The sequence below is a fragment of the Prionailurus bengalensis genome, chromosome B2 (assembly GCF_016509475.1).
Source record: "Prionailurus bengalensis isolate Pbe53 chromosome B2, Fcat_Pben_1.1_paternal_pri, whole genome shotgun sequence".
Classification (NCBI taxonomy): Eukaryota; Metazoa; Chordata; class Mammalia; order Carnivora; family Felidae; genus Prionailurus; species Prionailurus bengalensis.
The window spans coordinates 131,944,484-131,958,204 of record NC_057349.1 but is presented as its reverse complement, the minus strand read 5'-3'; the positions used below and the strand labels follow the sequence as shown (position 1 = coordinate 131,958,204).

At 35.6% G+C, this 13,721-nt stretch overlaps 1 protein-coding gene and 1 pseudogene across 5 annotated transcripts in view; one reads left to right on the top strand and one right to left on the bottom strand.

The window, feature by feature from the left end:
• GRM1 (glutamate metabotropic receptor 1) overlaps window positions 1–13,721 on the bottom strand; it is a 438,262-nt gene that overhangs the window by 174,170 nt on the left and 250,371 nt on the right. The window lies entirely within an intron of this gene.
• On the top strand, window positions 7,972–8,570 carry LOC122490066 (annotated as a pseudogene).

Below are 13,721 nucleotides of genomic sequence, written 5' to 3'. Positions count from 1 at the left end.
CCGACTTCGGCTCAGGTCATGATCTCATGATCCGTGAGTTCAAGCCCCACGTCGGGCTCTGTGCTGACAGCTCAGAGCCTGAAGCCCGTTTCAGATTCTATGTCTCCCTCTCTCTCTGCCCCTCCCCTGTTCATGCTCTGTCTCTCTCTGTCTCAAAAATAAATAAACGTTAAAAAAAATTTTTTTAAATAAAGTATGGAAAATAGGCCTGAGGTAGACCTGATCACAGTTCATGTACTCACTAATCAATCTCATAAGGATATTAGTGAAGGCATAAAACCAGGAATGAAGATCCCACCGAGGCAGTCATCACCATATAGGTAAGGTACTACTAGAATATATGGGTATGAATAAAATCCCTATGAGATTGGGTTTAGCAAAAAAGGACACAAAGGATTTGAAAAGTCAAGGAAGGAGACTTTATTGAGTGGAAAGATGGAAGAGGGGAATACTGGTGCTAAATGTGCTTGAGGAGGAGTTTAAAGAAGGAAGTGGTCCACTGAATCCAATGCTATGGAGAGATCAAATGAGATGAACACTGAAAATATTGCCTTAGATTTAGCTACCAAGAGGCGACTAGCATTTATGTGTATCTTTGAAAATTCAAAAATAATACTATAAATTATTTGTGGGTCCATACACATGTAGTAAAAGTATAAAATCACTGTTAGGAAAAGTCCATACCAACTCTCAGCTAGTGGCCACTTCAAGGGCAGAACTGCAGCGTTGCTCATCTCCATTTGCACTGTATTTTACATGAATAGTGTCCTTGGAGGTGAGCTACATAATGATCCAGCTCTGGGGAAATAACAACTGAGCTGGCTATTAATAAGGGAAGTAGCTTTAAAACAACTAAAATCAAAATGGCAGTATGTTAACATTTGCTAAATACGACCGGTTTGCATGGATATTTGTTACGTTTGTTTCTGAACTATCTATATATTTTAAATATTTAAATAACTTTAAAGGCATTCTTAACACTTGCCTGGATTCTCCCAATGTTGTCCCATGTGCTTTTTCCCTTTGCTGATTTGCTCTGTATCCTTTCATTGTAAAAATCTGTAGCCATGAGGGCCACTACAGAGTGAGTCCTATGAGTGCTCCTAGCAAATCATTGAACCTGCGGGTGGCCTCCAGAACCTCCGGCCCAGCTAGGTTCAATGCACCTTCATTTGAAAAATTCTGAGAGCATCTGAAGAAATGCAGCCTAGGCTAACACATCTACTGGCAGCCAGCAAGAAAAAGCAGACTCCTAGTGCATGGTTCAGACTCTTCAAGTTCATCTATCAGATGCTGCCATTGATTGGCAGACCTGAAAGCCCAGTGAATCTTGATGAATTTGACTCCGGTGTATCTCAGCTTAGTGATTCCAAACCATAACATGAGGATAACTACCAGAAGACAACCAGCACATTTTTGAGAAAGTGGTGTAGGGCCTTTTATAGACATGGAGTAGTTTATCAGATGAATTAATATATAGCTATTGATATATTAATATACGATTAATACATATCTATTGATATATTAATTATATATCTATTAATATATATTATATTACTATATATCTATTGATTAGTAGCTATCTATTGATACATTAATATATTAATTAACATATAATTAATATGTATAATATATATATATTAAAATTCTTAATTAACTCCTCTTCTTGTTATAGACTTTGGACTCAGATGTCTCTAAAAACAAATCCCAAATCCATGACTAATTATGTATAGGTAAGGCATCTTTGAAAGTGACTTAACCTCTGAGTTTCAGCTTCCTTATCTGTGAAATTATTTGCCATGAGTATTACCTAACACATACAAAACTACTAGCACAGAATTTGGCACATAATAAGCACTTAACAAATACTGTTCATACATGATTTTTCATATATTCCTGTGTACTGTGTCTTCTGCATTCTGAGTTAAGAAGGCAAAACAAGGCCATTGGTCAAAATTTCAAGGCACTAATCAAGACCAAAGATTTCCCTGAGAATTCAAAAGTAGGAAAAACTGAACAGGAGAATAAGTCTTGTGGGACTTTGGAAACTACTGTATGAACAACCTGGCAAACCATGTTTAACATGAAAAATACACACACACACACAGACACACACACACACAGCCTTCTACTCCATGACACAAAGTTATTTGTGTAGCCATTATTGACTAAACCTAATACCCAATATAAACTATAATTCAAAACAAAACATTACATGCAAACTTGAAAATATTATTTTAAAAATACTTTGTTCACTTTACATGGTACTTTTCACATTTACTAACACATGATATTTTTAAAGTTAACTCTTTAATATGTGTTATTTTTTTAATCACACCGAGGTATTAATTTTGTTGAAAAGTTAAATTCTTTTGGATTAAAAATGCTATTTATTTATTTATTTATTTATTTATTTATTTATTTTTATTTAAATCCAAGTTAGTTAACATATTGTGTAATAATGGTTTCAGGAGTAGAATTATGATTCATCACTTACATATAACACCCAGTACTCATCCCAAGAAGTACCCTCCTTAATGCCCATCATCCACTTAGCCCTTAGCCACATGCCACACCCCTCCAGCAACCCTAAATTTGTTCTCTGTATTTGAGAGTCTATTCTGGTTCACCTCCTTCTGTGTTTTTATCTTATTTTTCCCTCCCTTCCCCATGTTCATCTGTTTTGTTTCTTAAATATGCATATCAATGAAGTAATATATTTGTCTTTCTCTGACTAACTTATTTCACTTAGCATAACACCTTCCAGTTTCATACATGTTTTTGCAAATGGCAAGATTTCATTCTTTTTCATTGCCAAGTAGTATTCCATTATATATATATATATATATATATATATATATATATATATATACACACACATACATACATACTATATGTGAATGTGCCCCTTCGAATCAGCATTTTCATATCCTTTGGATAAATACCTAGTAGTGCAATTGCTGGGTCATAGGGTAGCTCTATGTTTAATTTTTTGAGGAACCTCCATACTGTTTCCCAGAGTGGCTGCACCAGTTCTCATTCCCACTAGCAGTGCAAAAGTATTCTCCTTTCTCCACATCTTCATTGGCATCTGTTGCTTCCTGAGTTGTTAATTTTAGCCATTCTGACAGGTGTGAGGAGGTATCTCATTGTGATTTTGATTTGTATTTCCCTGATGATGAATGATATTGAGCATCTCTTCATGTGTCTGTTAGCCATCTGGATGTCTTCTTTGAAAAAGTGTCTGCTCATGTCTTTTGCCAATGTCTTTACTGGATTATTTGTTTTTTGGGTGTTGAGTTTGAAAAGTTCTTTATAGATTTTGGATACTAACCCTTTACCTAATATGTCATTTGCAAATATCTTTTCCCATTCTGTCAGTTGCCTTTTAGTTTTGTTGATTGTTTCCTTTGCTCTGCAGAAGCTTTTTATCTTAATGAAGTCCCAATAGTTCATTTTTGCTTTTGTTTCCCTTGCCTTTGGAGACATGTCTAGTAAGAAGTTGCTGCAGCCAAGGTCAAAAAGTGCTATCTGTTTTCTCCTCTAGGGTTTTGATGTTCCCTATTTTACATTTAGGTCTTTCATCCATTTTGAGTTTAGTTTTGTGTATGGTGTTTAAAAACTATCCTCTAGGGGCACCTGAGAGGCTTAGTCAGTTGAGTCTTGGACTCCTGATTTCGTCTCAGGTCACGGTTTAGAGATTCCTGGGATTGAGCCCCATGTCTGGCTCTGTGTTGACAGTGTAGAGCCTGCTTGAGAGTCTTTCTCTCACTGTCTCTCTCTCAGCCCCACTTACACACACACACTCACACACACACACACACACACACACACAGTCTCTCTCTCTTTCTCAAAATAAATAAATAAACTTTAAAAAAGAAAACAAAAACTATCATCTAACCATATACTGTGTGGTAAGAATCTTAGTCTTATTCTTTGTGTTGGGCTACATCTTTTAAAGAAATTAAATTTATGATAGAGCTGTTGAAATTCTATTACTTTAGCTATACGGTATGTAATAACTACATTCTATAACTAAACTGGATTATCTAACAACTTGCTTGAGAGCACTGACTATGCCTATCTAATTTGCCCGACTGGACAATAAGAAAAATTTCCAAACCATATAGTCTTAAAAATGAATACATTTTCTCTTTAATAATGGCTTTCTCTAAACATCAGGGAGTACAAATGCTTAGTTGCAGCATTGTATTTTTCAAGACAATGATATTTATTTAGCAAGAATCGAATTCCTTGACTTACTGGAATTAAATTACTACTTAGGAACAGGAACAGTATTAATATACAGTTTTCATTAAGATGCTAATTTATTTAACATTACTTAACTCTCCAGTGAGTACACATTCTGTAAAAAAAAAACAGAATTCTGAAGTAATTGCTAAATATTCCCTACAGTATAAGAATTGCACACATTCTTTCAAATTGATTTGTAATGGCATTATAGCAAAAAGCTGAGAATTTATGCATTAGCCTAGTTCTTTTTTTTCCTCATGAGAAAATTAATGATACAAGTATAAATGAAAGACTTGATATTTCTATCACTGTGTACTTGGTTTTTGTGAAAATAGATTAAACTAGCCTAGCTAGTTTTTTGTTCCTAAAACAATGTACAAATTTTAGTCATTGAGATACAAAAAAACAAAAATTGGAATGCAAAAGGCTACAGTCCTGGCATAAAAATAGGCAGAAAATAGTGTTAAAGCAATAAATAAATTTATACTTGTGTGCAAGGTAATTTAAGGATCTAATCTGAAGTGTTTCTAAATTGCTATTTATCAGCACACTATTTACTGAATAGCCCTTCCCCACTATTTTGTTAACTTTTTATCATGTACTTAAAATGTTATATATGAAGCTGTAGAGAAGATTATATGAGTTAACTATAATCCCACCATCTAGACAATAATAATATTATGTTTGGTCAATTTTTTCCAGTCTTCTTTCACATATATATACATTTTCTCACAAAACTCAAAATATACTAATAATTTCATATTCAGTGTTTTATTTGTGATTATATATAAATGTTCCCCACATCATAAAAAAGTTATTTTTAACTATTTTTATGTCTATAACAGAAATATTCTTACTGCCCAATAGCTAGACATTTTTGCTGGTTTTGACATTTTTTTCTACTGCAAGTAATATGAAGTGAACATCCTTTTTCTTATATCTCAGTCAGTATCCTTAAATATTTTCTAAGAATAGAGTAAGAAGGGAAGTACTAAATCAAAAGAAATAAGCTTTTTAAATGTTGTTAATACATATTGGTAGTTTGCTTTCCAGAATGTTACAGCCATTCACACATTTAATAGTTTCTGAGAATGTTCATCTACTCACAGTCTCCAGTATGGAGAAATATCATGTTATTATTTATTTAAATCTTTTGTAACTTGGTAGGTAAAACAATGTATCAGATAACTTCTTTAATTTGCCTTTGTTATTAATTAAATTCTATACACACACACACACACACACACACACGCACACACACGCACATACATATGGAGAGTAACATCAGCAACATGGCTGCAAACATGTACCAGGATTGTGTCGCCCAAACCCCCAACAACAAAAACGTGGCATCCATTCATGGAAGAAAGTACTTTCGTGGGAGCTATGGCATCTGGCACTCTACACCAAGGGACCCGGGAAGAGCCTTGCCTACTTATGCATCAGTTAACAGGCAGATAGACCTTGGTCCTGGCTGTGGACACTGCAAAGGCACACGAACCAACTCCAGTTTCTCTTAGCTGTGATCCAAAAGCCCCCAGAAAAAACTTAGACAATCACCCATGGGTAAGAGAGCCTTTGTGGAAGTCCAGGTCTTGAGCGAAGTTCCAGCATACTGATGACACACATACAAATACAAGTTTGTATGTACTGGAGAGGGATAGAGGAACAGTTGGACTTTATCTACATCAGCCCTCTGATGGCTGGTGCACAGTGCAGGTCCAAGAGAGATCTTCTCAAAACATTATTTCTCCCACAAGGAGAAAGTAAGAGCATGTGATTGAGCACCCAGCTTCTCCAGCTGTGTAGGATGCTGCCAAAGAGGTCCATTTCGGGGCGCCTGGGTGGCGCAGTCGGTTAAGCGTCCGACTTCAGCCAGGTCACGATCTCGCGGTCCGTGAGTTCGAGCCCCACGTCGGGCTCTGGGCTGATGGCTCAGAGCCTGGAGCCTGTTTCCGATTCTGTGTCTCCCTCTCTCTCTGACCCTCCCCCGTTCATGCTCTGTCTCTCTCTGTCCCAAAAGTAAATAAACGTTGAAAAAAAAAAATTAAAAAAAAAAAAAAAAGAGGTCCATTTCTTGGGGCACCTGGGTGGCTCAGTCAGTTAAGCATCTGACTTCAGCTCAGGTCACGATCTCACAGCTTGTGGGTTCAAGCCCCACATCAGGCTCTGTGCTGACAGCTCTGAGCCTGGAGCCCACTTCAGATTCTGTGTCTCCCTCTTTCTGCCCCTTCCCCACTCTCTCTCTTTCTCTGTCTCAGAAATAAATAAATATTTAAAAAAATTTTTTAAAGAGGTCCATTGCTCTCTCAGTCTTGGTGATGATTTTTGGATACAATACCAAAAGTACATGAAACAAAAGCAAAAACTGACAAGTTGAACTACATCAAACTAAAAGCCTCTGCACAGCAAAAGAAACAATCACCAAACGAAAAGGCAACATATGAAATAGGAAAAAATATTTGGAAATCATGTATGTGATAGGGGTTAATATTCAAAATATATAAAGAACTCATATAAGTCAAGAGCAAAAAACCCAAACAGTCCAATTAAACAATGGGCAGAGAAGCCAAATAATCAGTTTTTCCAAAGACATACAAATGTCCGTTGGGTACCTGAAAAAAATTTTCAACATCACTAATCATCAGGGAAATGCATATCAAAACCACAGTGGGATATCACCTCACACCTGTTTAGAATGGCTGTTATCAAAAAGAAAAGAAACAGCAAGTATTAGCAATAGTGGAGAAAAGGGAACCCTTGTACACTGTGGGAATGTAAATTGGTACAGCCACAACGTAAAACAGAATGAAGTTTCCTCAGAAAAATTAAAGATAGAACTACCATATGATTAAGCAATCCGACTTCTATGTATATATCGAAAGGAAGTCAAATCAGTATCTCAAATAGTTGTCTTTGCTCTCATGTTCATTGCAGCATTACTCACAATAGCCAAGATGTAAAAACAACCTAAATATCCAGCAATGGGTGAATAAAGAAGATGTGGTATATATATACAGAAGGGAATATTATTCAGCCATAAAAGCGAAGGAAATATATTTGCAAAAGCATTGATGGACCGTGAGGGCATTATGCTAAGTAAAATAAGCTAGACAAAGACAAATGCCGTATGATCACACTTAAATGTGGAATATAAAAAAGTCAAACTCCTAGAAACAGAAAGTAGAACAGTGGGGCCCGGGTGTGCAGAAAACATGTTGGTTAAGGGTACAAACGTTCAGTTACAAGATCAGTAAGTTTGGGGACTCTAACATATGGCATAGTGATTATACTTAATAATACTGTATTAAATACTTGAAAGAAAGAAATGGTAATTATGTGAGGTGATACAGGTGTTACCTAACCCTACTGTTGTAATCATTTCACATATATTAATGTGTCAAATCAACCCATTGTACACCTTAAACTTATATAGTGATATACGTCTAGTTATATCTCACTAAATCTGGGGGGGGAAGTGAATAAAACTTTTTGCTTACACATTCACTCAAAAATATACATTAAATTAATATATTTTGGGTAATTATCCGTTTATATCATTTTCCCATATATTTCATATTTGTTACATCACTACAGTGTATGTATATACTCATATACATAGATGTTTATACATATGTATGTATACACATACAGTCTATTATATATGTTGAGAATATATTCCTAGTTTGTTGGTCAATCGTCCTTCCCATGCCCACCATGGCCACCATTTAGCAAATGGTAGGAAGATAGAGCTTAATGGAGAGCAAAGGCTTTGACAAATACATGAAGGAAGTAGGAATGGAGATGGCTCTGTGAAAAGTGGGTGCAGTGGCCAACCAGACTGTATCATCTCTTCTGATGGCAAAATCCTCATCATAAAAACTGAGAACACTTTGAAAACAACAGTTTTCCTGTAACCTAGAAGTTTGAAGAAACTACAGCTGATAGCAGAAAAACAGACTGTCTGCAACTACACTAACAATGCATTGGTTCAACATCAGGAATGTGATGGAAGGAAAGCACATTAACAAGAAAACTAGAAGATGGGAAATTAGTAACGGAAGGTGCCATGAACAATGTCACCTGTACTTATGTCTATGAAAAAGTAGGGTAAAAATTCCATCATCATTTTGGACAGGAATTATCTGGGAGGATGAACAAGCTCAGTTCAATGAGGAAATCCCCATACTGCTTTTATTTTTCATTACTGTGTTCAATTACCTTTATCATCAACAGTTTACATGCAACTATTTCAAAGTGTTGATTTAATTATGATCATCCCTTTGGTTAGCAAATAAATGTGTTTGTGCTAAAAATAAAATAAAAAATAAAAAAATAAAATTTGGTCTGTCTTGATTCCTGTAGGCAAAAGATGTTTAAAGAGCCAATTTTATAAATACATTCCTTTTTGATTCTTGCCATTACTTTGAAATATTTATCTATATTATCTTTCAGTGTACTGTTAATATAATATATATAATGTAAATTATAAATATAGACACACATATCATTTAATCTATCTAAAATGCATCTGGCTTATGCTATGAGATAAAAATTTAATGGCTATTAAATCTAGTCAGATGGAGAATATATTTGTGTAATTTTTCAGTGGGTTCTTAAGATCTTAAATGAAAATGTTTTTCTCTTGCTTTCACATGACAGCAACATCTTGGTTGGTCACAGATAACATACTATCTTCCACAAAATTCTATGGACATTTCAAAATTATCTCCCATCGTAAAAATCTGAAACTAACCCAAGTTCACACCTTTGTGGCCAGTTTTCTTTTTTTGTTTCTGTTTTGTTTTCTGATCCTTGCTTATGGATTCATAAGAATATTTTATACTTTTGAAGTTCATAAACATTGCAAGGATGTGTCTAAATGCCTCTTTTTTATAAATTTTATCTGAAGTATGGCATGCCCTTTCAATGAGTCCTTCTTTGTGACTGAAGACTTTTTACAATTATGTTGTAAAGAATTACTTCTGTTTTAATGGCCTTGGCCTGTGCTATGAGAGTGCCTGTAATTCTGTTTGCATTTTTTTTCTGGTTATTTCCCATTTCTATAGTCTCCTTTCTCATCACTTTTATTTATTTGCTTTTCTCTCTGTATCTTGGGAGACCATCTCAAGGCTATCCCCCAAAATGAGATTAAATGGAATCGCACATGCTGATAGTTTTCAATACTGGATTTTTATTTAAATCACTCATGAAATGTAATAGTAACAGTAATAATAATAAAGTCAGGTAAGCTTAGAGCTATGACACCGCACAGTTCATGAGACATTCTATTCTCTGTTGGTAGTGATTGCTGGAGTTGTACAATGATGTGGAACTGCCTAAGTCCTGTTCTAGACCAATTAAATCAGAATCTTTGTATGCTGTAAAGCACTGACATATAAAATTTTTCTTTAGTTGATCCTAGTGTGCAGCCATGCTTAGAGAGGTGGGGTAGCCAATGGCATATGTATAGGGCTTAGCACATGGCCTGAAATACATCAGTGCTCAGGACATGTTAAATAGTCTCAGCTTTAGCATCTGCTTCTGTATCATCATTTTATTATCCACAAAGCCAATTTTAATTCTTTAGCGCAGATTTTAATCTACTTTTGCTGTTGTTTTTTTATGCCTTCCTTACCCAATCTTCTGTCTGCCTCATATTCTCATCTTTTGGCTGTTTACCCCTTGTTTCATGAAGACTATGTCTTGTTTATTCTATCAAAGATGTCAAGAAATTTCCTAAACTTATTTTCTAATTAGGTGCTATTTTCAAAAATAAGAACTCTATCCAGGCTCAGTTTTGCTAATGGACAAGATGTATGGGTTGGCCCCATGGATTGCTAAGAGTGTCTCATCAAGCATGCAGCCAGAATGTGAACCAGCATGCAGATTCTCAAGCATAGTTCTGTTGAATTAGGAGAAGCTTTTCTCTTATGACCTCTCTCTGGTTCTCCGTTGGCTTGAAGAGATAGAGTATACTCCACAACATGTACTGAAGACACAAGTACTTCAAACTCCCTCCATTTTCCTTAATTTGTCATTCAACAAATACTTACAGGTAATGTCCTAGGTGCTAGAGAATGCAGCGGTGAACTATGTCCTTCTTTTCACAGAGCTTACATGTTAGTACCAGAAGCATACAATACTTATCTACATAAATAAGATTACTTCAGATATTACTATTGCACATTAAGAAAACAAAATAAGACAACATTAAAAGGGTCCAGAGAGGAGCAACATTTACCTGATGGAAATACACTTACTGGGATGCCATGTACCACTATCAACATTTCTGCTCTGATGTTTCCTATGACGTAGTATGCTGTCAAATGGACATGGGGGAGAAGTTCTATGACCACCTCAAAAGACACTTGCAGAAGATACCTGCCCAATGTTTTGGTTGGTCTTGAGCCAGGGCCTCTTTTCAGAGAGCAGAGAATACAAATAAAATGTCTCCCTACTTTCATTTAGAGTATTTGAGCTTGGTCTATTCCAAGTGAGCAAGTATCTATTAATTACCAATTAGTTCTCAATTCAGCCCAAAATGTTAAGTTTATCCAAGACCAACAATAGTTTTACAGTCAAATTTAGTTGGGAAATTATTATGTTCTTTTTTTTCTCCATGTTAAAGGGCATTTTATGGGAAATAGAGAATAGCAACATCTATCCAAACTGCACCAGAATGCTTAAACAGTTCCCTTATTTCTGTGCTCTAGGTCAGAAGCTGTATAAAAAATTCTTTGGTTATGTTTCAAGGACTTCAGGCTCTTCAGCCCACTCTCCTTTCCTACTCATTTTTAATGCCATTGTGTCTCTAGTTTAGTCCTCTTTACATTGTACTTCCTTACATTGTAACTTACGTTGTACTCTTCCTTACATTGCTCCTGCCCATCCCCTCCAGATGGATGTTTTAGTCAAACTGTCCCTTGGAATTTTATTCTAGTTTAATTCCTAGACATTGTGCTTCACTTCTTCCATGATCCTATGGTGTGTCACCTGTTGATCAATCCTTCCTGACTCCCTCATTCAAACCAGACTTCCAGTGATGTTGACTTTGTCAGGTGCCCTGGGTTTTCATTAGTTCTTCAGAAGAGTTCAGATGACTAACCAGGTTAAACCAGAGATCCTATTTAAATATTTCATTTAATGGCTTTCACTCAGTGTCTCTACCCTGACTGTTGCCAAGTAGAATATTTAGATATTGAAAATACAGCTGTGAACAAGGCATACAGGTCCCTGATCAAATGCAAATAACAATAAATGGAGAAATAGACAAGTCAAATAACAATGTTAAAACAGTACGATAAGCATGGTGATTGGAAAAATTCAGTGTTTTCTAAGATCAGACACTTATACTATATTTGAGTTGTATGGAAAGAAACTGTCTAAACTAGAGTCTGATGGATGAGTTAAATAGGAATGAGCAAAGAAAAGAGATGGGAGGGAAAGAGCTCTCTAGAAGCACTGACATTTAATCATGAGCATGCCCATGTAATAAGATCAGCACAGTTTTCTGGGGAGACAGTTGGTGAGAGCTTGGACAAAAGAACCTTCATCAGTTCTCAGTACAGCCAGGGCAAGAAGCTTTCATTTTCCTAGACATGATGGAAGTCTCTATCATGTATTAGAATTATTGTTAATTTATTCATTCAGCAACTATATATACTACTTCAATGCAGAATGTGATGTTGGACTATAATACCAATTATGGGAGGTATGACCACTTCTCTCATGGATTTTATTCCTGCCTTGCATGTAGTAAGATCTACTTATAAGCTTTTTGGTTCCAGTGACTTCTCTGAAGTCAATGTGGTAGAACATTTTGGTGGAACAAACCTACAAATAGATAAGTCAAGAATAAAATAAAATATGTAGGAAGAAAAGAGGGCAGGGTATTTTTTAAAAGGATTTAGAAACAAAGGGGAAGAAGAGAACTGAGATAAGGGAAAGAGAGACAGAGAACAGAAACAGTACGTTTATGATGGAGAAAGCAAAGTATCATAAAAAGCTTCTCAAGTATAACAGACTGCAAATATTTGATATTACAGTCTTTCTAAATTAGGTTTAGAATACCTAGTATGCCTAACTCAAAATCTTCTGCATATAGTTGCATGAACAGTATTTTATAGAAATAAGCAGTCCAGGGCTTTCTTTGAATGCCAAGGGACTCATTTTCAATGAAAATTTTGCATGAATCTCATTGCTGCCATGATAACTACCTGTCATCAAACTACTGTTCCAATGCCATCTTTTGCCACTGTAAGTTTTAAAGCTTTGATCAACATTTTCTATATGAAAACTTCAAGAAAATTACTCTGACAACTGTAATCACTGTGTCCTTTGGACACAAGAAATGGCTTGTTACTGCAGTTAAAATCACAGTTATCTTCTTGGGGCAGGGGGGACTACTTTAAAGAAAGAACAGGTGGCTCAGTTGGTTAAGCGTCTAACTCTTGATATCAGCTCAGGTCATGATCTCAAGGTTATGAGGTGGAGCCCCACATCAGGCTCTATGCTGACAGTGCAGAGCCTGCTTGGGATTCTCTCTCTCCCTTTCTCTCTGCCTCTCACCAATTTGCTCTCTTTCTCTCTTTTTCTCAAAATAAATAAACATTTTAAAAAGCCAAAAAGAATAGATAGTTAGAAAATGTGTCTAATGGGTACCCTGTATTATATAATAATTTCAATTAAATAACAACGTATTTATTGAGCACTTAATAACTATAGGGTCTCATACTTAATGCTCAATAGAAACCAATGAGTTTAAAAAGGAGAGGCTGTAGCTCCTTCTCTTAAACAGGTTGTGGTCTTATTGTACAAGGGAAAATAAAATAGTCTCATTGTAAATTTAAAATTAGGAGACTGTGCCATAAAAGAATTTAAAAATACATACAGAAGAAGGCATAAATTATATCAGATTGGGGGATCAAGAAAGTCTTTACCGAAAAGATGACACTAGGATGGTCTCAGAATATAACCAGAATTTCAAAAAGTAAAAAAAAAATCAGGTGCTATTCTTAATCGAAGAAATAGCATAAGCCAAGGCACAGAGGCAGAAAACTTATGTGCTATTTAGGGAAACGTCTAGTTCATCTGGAGCATTAAGTAACAGAAAAGCACCAGTGGGAGAATCAAACCATGCTGTAGAGGACCATAAAAGTTTCAGTGAAATCCACACACAATTTTATAAATAATGGAGAGCAACTGTATTTGTTGTAAAAGAAAAGACACCATAAGAACTTCTTATTAGGAAAATTATAGGCAGTAATATGTAGAATAAATTACAGCAGATAAAGGCTGGAATTTAGAATCAAATGTAATAGACAAAAAAAAAATACGTGTTGAGGTTTGAAGGCACCCAATGAGTTGGTATTCTCTTTTCTCTGGCCAAGCTCTGGATCAACCGAAATTGATAAAGGAGATGGTGGATGGGTACAAAATGTATTGAAGGTCATGGCTTAGAGGTG